The sequence below is a fragment of the Chrysemys picta genome, chromosome 6 (assembly GCF_011386835.1).
Source record: "Chrysemys picta bellii isolate R12L10 chromosome 6, ASM1138683v2, whole genome shotgun sequence".
NCBI classification, from domain to species: Eukaryota; Metazoa; Chordata; order Testudines; family Emydidae; genus Chrysemys; species Chrysemys picta.
Window position 1 is genome coordinate 25,616,493 of NC_088796.1, and position 9,171 is coordinate 25,625,663.

A 9,171-nucleotide genomic window follows, 5' to 3' on the forward strand; every position below is an offset into this window, starting at 1 on the left:
GGATGGAGTTAAGGTTGTTTTGTACTTTGTGTAATGCTATACCTTAATATGTTTGGATTTCTTTTAAGTGTAACCTTAGCTGTGAATTCCCTGAAAAGGAAACTTTTTAGAGGCCAAGGAATGGCATGAGGACCTTTGAGCCTAGGGTAAAATACACACAGCTAGAGATGGTGTAGACAACCACTGCATCAACAAAGAAACCAGGATGCCCCTGCTGAGGGGTGACTATTAGAGCCCAAATAAGCTGAAGACTCAGCTCAGGAAAGGAGCAAAGGTTTTGTGTTGTACAGCTGTTTATTTCAGAAGAAGAAAGTATAGACTTTGGATTTTCACCAGAGTCAAAAGCACAACAGTGGCCTGTAATCCTGTGAAAGACCACAGAGAATGAAACTGAGGGTCCATACTGTTGGTTAATGGTGGAAAAGACAGATGTAAGAGAGACTCCATTACAAGCACTCTAGTTTCATTAAAGGATTTTGTGATTTGTTCATTTGTTTTCTCTCTCTCAAACCTGACCTTGCTGGGGAGTTTTAGCTGCTAAGTTTCCATCACATCAGTGAGTTGTTCTAGATTTCGTTCTGATGGTGAGCCACGTACATTCTGGGTGTATCTTATGGAGGCTCATGTAGCCTAAAAATATCACCTTTTCAGCAGATTCTCTTCAGTCGCGAAATTATGAGTTTAGATAAAGAATGAATACAGTAGCCTTGTTTACACTTCATTGTTGTACAAGTTCTCCAAGTAAATCAGCAGACATTTCTCTTGTGGGATGAACTGAACAAAATCTGCAATTGTTATTCAAAATGATTGCCTTCTCTTTTCACTTTTGATGGCTGTGGTTGCAACTGCAGAGTTTACGTTGTGTAAATGAAGCCCTTTCTAGTAAGAAAACTGAGTCCACTGCTGTCATATACAACATATGTGCATAAGAACATAAGAACGGCCATATTGGATCAGACCAAAGGTCCATCTAGCCCAGTATCCTGTTATCCGACAGTGGCCAATGCCAGGTGCCCTAGAGGGAATGGACAGAACAGGTAATCATCAAGTGATCCGTTCCTTTGCCCATTCCCAGCTTCTAGCAAACAGAGGCTAGGGATTCCATCCCTGTCCATCTTGGCTAATAGCTAACATTTTTCAAGCAACAAGTATGTATAAAACATTAATGAACATTGTCTTGGAACATTATTTACTATAGTACATGTGATATAAGGATTTGTGAGTTGTAAAACTTCTGTCCAGCTAGCTTTACCTGTGGCACACTTGTCCTTAACAGACTAAGAACTACAATTTACATTCATTTCATATAATCATACCAAGCTTTTGGAAAGATTGCCACGTGCCTTGGAACTCCCAGGGGTACAGTTTCTCCCAGTACAATGCTTATCATTGCTAGAATGTGTCTAATGTGCATAATTAATTCTTTGATTTTATTTCTTCTTGTGGCTTGAACTTTATCCCTCTCTTTTTTCCCTAAAACAAACTTAGATGATTCTTGGTATATAGCTTGGAACATCATCCCAAGGTTGCTTACAGGTTACTATGGGAGGAGGAAAAAAATAAGACTGGTATGGAGTAAAGGATGCACAGAAAGAAGAGGAGTGGTACAAGGATGGTGTCTTATGATATGTTAGAGATGTAAAAGAGACACTGAAATATAAGCAAGAGGAGCATTCAGTAAGGTAGGTAAAGACCCAAAGGAGGCCAGTGTTAACTCAAGAGGGGAGATGATATGAGGAAGGAAAGTATGGTTTATAATGTTTACACTGTTCAGCCAAGAAACTGAAGAGGGATAAGAACAGGAAAAAAAAGCAATTGGATTTAGCTTATGCCAGGTCAGTGGAGTCTTTGAGAGCAATATCAGGCTACTGGAAGTGGACAAAGAGGAAGTGAACATAGGATTTTGAAAGAATGGGAGTAAAACTGTTCATCTGAAGTAAGTGGAACAGGAACAGAGAAATTAAACGGGCTGGTAGTTGAAGAGGCTGAGGGAATTAAAACAGGGTTTTAGCTGAGTGATAGTTCAAAATTCTATTTTAATAAAACATACTTACTACAGATAATTTAAAATGTTTATAGAGGTTGTTATGAACAGAATAAATCTATCATAATGCAGTTTAAGGTTTGCAAAATCTAAAGTGAAACTTAAAAAAATCATTATCTGCAGTGCTTTAAAAATAACTAGGTGTACAGTAATGCAAATAATAAAAACTAAAATATGGTAATAGAATTTATGGAAAACAAAAAACCCCACAATGGATAAGTATAGTTAGCATTATTCCATTTCTCATCTTTAAAGATGATTGTAATTTAACCTGTTCCTTTTAATGTGTTCACATTATAAATGTTGGAAGGTTTTTTTAAATAATGTATGTTGTATTTTTGTGTTTAAAAAGACAAAATGTATATAGCGATTTAATAAACACTTAAAAGATGTAGTTCTGACTTGGCAGAAAAGGAGTTAAAAGTTGAACCATCTGAGGAAGCAATCGGAACATTCCATTACCCATATGAGAAAGGGGGTGGGGGGATTTTTTGCAATCAGTTAGTTATTTGACAATATTTTTTAAACAAAATTTCAAATGACTTAGTGAACTTATAGTTATAAACCATAAGAGATAAATCTGCAAATTAAAATAAGCAAACCTGAGGTAAAATTCTAAGGGACGTCTCTCTCCCCTTTTTATAGACAAGCTCCAAGGAACAGATGGGTCAGTCTGGCTGCAGTGGTTCTAGGCACAAGACAACATTGACCCTGGTTAGTTCTGGGCTTGCAAAGTATTTCAAGGTCCTTTTGACCTGCTTAAGTATTTCCTTTCAGCACAATCACAATTCACTTAATAATCACAGCAATGGCATCCAGTGACAGTCAGGCCTCATTTACCTGAATGAGGCTGGGGAGAAAGAAGGGAAGAACATGATAGTAATTAAGATAAATGTAGCACTGAGAGGTCTTAATATATCTTTGGACCTCAATTATCTAGAGATCTCAGGGGACACCCCAAAACTTTGTTTAATCAAGAATTCAGTTACTGGGGGAACCATTTTAAAGTGTAAATAATAACTTCACCTGATGTGCTAAAGTAAAATGTCATTAGGCCATTTCAAATCTCTAGGTAGCAGAGTTTTAATGGATTTGGCTAATCAAGATCTTTCTGTGTATAATATTGAGGGACATGTCCAGGTTTCAAATAAATAAAGTAGTTTTTTGGAGAACTGAGGCTAGGCTAATTTAGACCCTGAGTAAGCTAGTTTTCAAAACTAGGTGCCCAAATACAGATTTAGATGCCTAAATACTTCTTATAGGCATCTGAATGCACTTTAAGAAAGCAAAGTGTTTTAAACTTCCAATTATGTTCTTTGTGATATTTTTAACAGTTCAGCATAATTGGTTTGCTATTATGAAGTGAGATAGCATGGTCTCTCTGATTTACAAGGCAATAATAAGAGTCCCAAGAAAGTGAGAAGTCATGTCCTTCAATCTGTATCTGGAGTGTTTGGATAACTGTAGCCATTCAAAATGTTTGGGAAGTTGTTGGTGTAACAGCAGCCATTTTATCGATGGTAAACAAGAGCAGAGTTATATTATCATAGGGGAAAAAATGTGTAGCACAATAGATATGTATGATGCTTTATTGGCAACTATGAACAAGACAAGGTCCTTACCCTGTGGAGCTTTAAAATCTAAAGTTAAACCAAAATCACAACAAAGAGAACAGAGTGTGTGGGGAAGTAAATGGTAAACAAATGGAGAGGGATAGCCCTTTGTAGTCCCAATTTTCTGCTGCTATATCTTCTAAGAAAATAATACCTATGTAGAATATAAAACTGCTTCTATCTGCCAGCGTCTCTTCTAAATACCTGCTGTTTAATAAAATTAATAATTAGGAGGCTAGTATTAAATGCAGAGAGACCAAGTACTGAATGGAAGTAGAGACTGAACTACCTTCTCAACCTTTAGAGGTGGTCTCTTCAGGGCTGAGGTATAACAGCAGAGCAGTGCAAGGAAGCTTGAGTTATTGCTGCCCTATTTCATGGATAAATAAGGACTTCAGTCTCCAGTGTTATCAATTCAGGACCTCTATATTCACACACGCACAAAAATAGCACTTTAGAAAAAGACTCCAGTATGATTTTGCAATCAGAGAGAAACATGTATGCAGACACACATCTGTTATATTATTAATACTATAACTTGTTGCTTAGCATATATACTGTTGCTAAAACTTTTGTCTTTTTGTTTTGTTTTATGATTTGTGAAGAAAAAAGATATTGTATTTCTTTTTTCCCTGTTAACTTTTTAAAAAAGTAGATAGAGAGAAAAAAAATACACATAAACTTCTCATAGTATATTAGGCATTTGCTAACTAACCTTAATTATACTTGAAACAGGAAAGATATTTCTAAACCTAAAAGTTAACTACAATATCACAACTACCAGGACAGTTATATATACACCTCTACCCCGATATAATGCGACCCAATATAACATGAATTTGGATATAACGTGGTAAAGCAGCACTCCGGGGGAGGGGGCGGGGCTGCACGCTCTGGCGGATCAAAGCAAGTTCGATGTAACGCGGTTTCACCTATAACATGGTAAGATTTTTTGGCTCCCGAGGACAGCGTTATATCGGGGTAGAGGTGTATATCTATTTATTATTACAGATATACTGAAGTGAAGAATTGTTTCTTTCTGGAAATTGCTAATGAAGATTTCTCTATTTCATTTCAGGCATTTTGGCAACCCCCATATATAGAGGTTTTTTTGTGAAATTTTGGGGTGCTAGAGAAATTATATCAAATCTTATGAAGAGCAACCTTCTCAAGAAAGTCTGATAGATATCTCTGAAATTATTTTTTGGAAGAGGACAAAGGTGAGAGAGATGGTAAGAAAAATATTCAGCATTGAAGGAAGCTTCCATTATTGCTGTCCTGTTTAGTGGATAAAAAAACATGTCTGCCAAACTGAAATAATTTCCTTTTCTCCTTTAAATAAGCCTGGCCAGATTCCTAGGATTACAAAGGCAACATAATAAAATAAAAACATGCAAACTCCACCTTTAATATAGCAACATGAGATATGAAAGCACACAGTAAGCCAGCCTGAAAAATGGAAATATATATGTGATAGAGGAACATCTAAAAGTTCGGACTTCAATTTACATAAGCATCCAAACCTACAGACTCCTATCACTGGGTGTGGGCCGTACAACCGTTGTCTCCATACAATCCTCCTCCCATCTTCATCAAGTCTTATGACAGACACTCACTATCACCAATAACCTCCCAATAATCATCTCCCTTCTTTACTTGGTGTTTACTTGTTCTTGAGGACGATTTGTGGCCTGCTCTGCCATTGAATATCTTTGGCAATCAGGTGCATGCCCGTTCCAACAATCTTTTGGAGCAATCCCTCTCCCCATCCCCCCCATACTCCTCCTGTCTTTCACATGGACATAAGCAAAAATTATGCTGTTGTGGTACTGCTGAGAATGAGGAGTAGGGTTTAGTGAAACAGGGAACCTTAAGACAGTGGCTCTCAACCTTTCCAGACTACTGTAACCCTTTCAGGAGTCTGATTTGTCTTCTGTACCCCAAGTTTTACCTCATTTAAAAACTACTTGCTTACAAAATCAGACATAAAAATATAAAAGTGTCACAGCACACTATTACTTAAAAATTACTTACTTTCCTATTTTACCATATAATTATAAAGTAAATCAATTTGAATATAAATATTGTACTTACATTTCAGTATATAGTTTAGAACAGTGTAAAACAAGTAATTGTATGTGTCAGAGTTCCCTCCCTACTCTGAACTCTAGGGTACAGATGTGGGGACCTGCATGAAAGACCCCCTAAGCTTATTTCTACCAGCTTAGGTTAAAAACTTCCCCAAGGCACAAATTCTTCCTGGTCTTTGGATGGTATGCTGCCACCGCCAAGTGAGTTAGACAAAGATTCAGGAAAAGGACCACTTGGAGTTCCTGTTTCCCCAAAATATCCTCCCAAGCCTCTTCGCCCATTTTCCTGGGGAGGCTTGAGAATAACATACCAACCAAATAGGTAAGTAAGGTAAATAAGCACAGACCAGACCCTTGGATTTTTTAGGACACTAAAAACCAATCAGGTTCTTAAAAGCAGAACTTTATTATAAAGAAAAAAAGTAAAAGAAGCACTTCTGTAAAATCAGGATGGAAGGTAATTTCACAGGGTAATAAGATTTAAAACACAGAGGATTCCCCTCTAGGCAAAACTTCAAAGTTACAAAAAACAGGAATAAACCTCCCTCTTAGCATAGGGAAAATTCACAAGCTAAAACAAAAGATAACCTAATGCATTTCCTTGCTATTATTTATAATTTGTAATCTTAGATGCTTATTTCAGATATGGCTTTAGGAGATGTATTTTTTCTGCCCTGGTCACTCTCTGTCCCGGAGAGAACAACAAAGAGAGTACAAAACAAAAACCTTCCCCCACAGATTTGAAAGTATCTTCTCCCCTTATTGGCCCTTTTGGTCAGGTGTCAACCAGGTTATTTGAGCTTTTTAACCCTTTACAGGTAAAGGAGGGATTTTATGTTACCCTTAGCTGTATGTTCATGACAGTATGGTATTTTAGTTTTTATTGATTTTGTTGGTGCTTTTTATGTAGCTTGTTGTAAAACTAGGCAAAAAGCTAGATGAGTTGATGTACTCCCTGAAAGACCTCTACACACACCCTAGGGGTGCACATACCCCTGGTTGAGAACCACTGCCTTAGAAATACCATGCTAACTATGTGATGAAACCAAGCTATTACAGTTCAAAACTCAAATGTACTATGAAAAGCTGCCCTTAAATGGTCGTTGAGATCCAGATAGTGAAAAAAAGTCATAAACAAATATTTTGTTTAAGTCATGTATGTGACAGACTTTGAAGAAAACACTTTTGGAATGCTAAATAAATTCAAAGGCACAAACACTGAGTATTTTAATTTGCATCATGTACATCTACACAGCTCTAGTTGTGATGTTCCTTAGTCCAAAAATTAACTGCGGTAGCTCTGAGAATTTTCTAGTAGTCTATTTTAAGCTATTATAGTACTAATAGTGTGCTAAATACTTTTATAGACAAGCTAAAAACAAAGTTGCCACACAGAACTTGCAACCTAAATACAACCTTTTGAAGATAGGTGAGAAAAAATTCTGGTAAAGGAATGATTGTGTTAAAATATTTTCAACTGCAATACAGTCTATAGATGTTTAACATTTTTCCCTGAACCAGCTCATGTATCATAATTTCATATGACTACTTTTTTGTAAAGAAAACAGATGCAACTCTGATAAAATATAAGTTTTGACTAAACGTGCTCTCCAGCTGATCCTTAGCTGATTTACTTTATAAAGTGTTTTTCAAACACAGATATCATTCACTGTATTGTTTTTGCCATCATTGACATGGCACATAAATTCAATTCAAGCACTATCTTTTATACTGGGGTGGGCAAACTTTTTGGCCCGAGGGCTACATCTGGGTATAGAAATTGTATGGCAGGCCATGAATGCTCACAAAATTGGGGTTGGGGTGCAGGAAGAGGTGCTGGCTCTGGCTGGGGGTGGGGCCAAAAATGAGGAGTTCAGGGTATGGGAGGGGACTCCAGGCTGGGGCAGGGGGATGCAGGCTCGGGGATGGGGCTGAAGGGGTTTGGAGTGTAGGAGGGTGCTCTGGGATGGGACTGAGGGTTTCGGAGGGTGGGAGGGGGATCAGGGCTGGGGCAGGGGGTTGGGGCATGGGGGGTGGTGAGGACTCCGGCTGGGGGTGCAGGGGCTGGGAATGAGGGGTTTGGGGTGCAGGAGGGTGCTCCAGGCTGGGACCGAGGGGTTCAGAGGGCGGGAAGGGGATCAGGGCTGGGGCAAGGGTGCCGGGGCGTAGCTCAGGGGTGCAGGCTCCAAGCGGTTCCCGGAAGCAGCGGCATATTCCCCCCTTCGGCTTCTATGCAGAGGCATGGCCAGGTGGCTCTGGTGTGCGCTCCCCTGTCCGCAGGCGCCACCCCTGCAGCTCCCATTGGCCATGGTTCTTGGCCATGTGAGCTGTGGGGGCAGCGCTTGGGGCAGGGGCAACGTGCGGAGCCCCCTGGCTGCCCCTACACGTAGGAGCCGGAGGGGGGACATGCCGCTGCTTCCGGGAGTGTGCGGAGCGGCCCCCAACCCTGCTCTCCAGCTGGAGTGGGGCAAGCCCCAGACCTCACTGCCCAGTGGGAGCTCAAGGGCTGTATTAAAACAGCTGATGGGCTGGATCCGGCCCATGGGCCGTAGTTTGTCCACGCCTGTTTTATACCCATCACTCCCCACTAAGGGGATACAACATATCCTCCCCCTCCATAAACAAGTCTTTTCTGTTGCCAAATTGGCCAGAAGAGTAGTAAAATAGTTGGTTTTAAGGAAAACCTCTTTAGGGTGGTAGGTCCTTGAAGACAGACTGGTAGAACTTTGGATTCTGAAGGATCTTTGTCAGTGAGAAGGGACAGTAAAAGGGAAAAGAGGGCAACTAGGGGCTTTTTGTGTCTGTCTTCGGGAGCAGCTGAGGATGAAACACTCAAAAAATGCTTGGGAAAATACAGTCTAAAGAGAAAAGATGAATAATCCCTGAGAAAATGCAAAAAAAAAATAAAGGCTTTGAACAGAAGAGAGACAGCATTAACTAGACTAATGGAAACTGGAACTTGAGCCTGGAGAAAAGCACAAGATGGTGAGATATAACTCTGGAAATGAAGGGGAACGTGAATGAAAATACAGAAAAACACTGAGAAACTTGAAGAAATCTCTGAATGGCTGTTATATGGGATATAATACAGAATGGATGATTGTCAGGATAAAGTATCTCAGGAACCACAGAGTACATATCTTTATTTGATCAATTCAATCACTTAAACCCCTCATAGATGATTAGGAGTTATGGGTCATACCATGGTGCTATTTAAGAAAATTATTTCCCCTAAAATTACAGTAATATATCCTATGTAACCAATTATTTTGATTATGTTTGTGCAGGTAATGTACAGGCAAAGATACATATATACATACTGGAGTCTCCTCAGGCCAGGGACTGTGTCTTCTTATGTTTGTACACTGGCTAACAGAATGGATGCAATCCTGGTTAGGGCTCCTAAGCATTACTGTAATATAAC

The 9,171-nt window shown here is 39.3% G+C and overlaps 1 long non-coding RNA gene across 1 annotated transcript; it reads right to left on the reverse strand.

Moving 5' to 3' along the window:
• Positions 1-888: 888 nt before the first annotated feature.
• On the reverse strand, positions 889-9,171 carry LOC122172551 (uncharacterized). The gene is made up of 3 exons (XR_006172974.2): positions 9,068-9,171; positions 2,647-2,732; positions 889-1,015 (listed from the first exon to the last, which is right to left on the reverse strand). It is a non-coding gene; the product is annotated as an uncharacterized LOC122172551 (long non-coding RNA).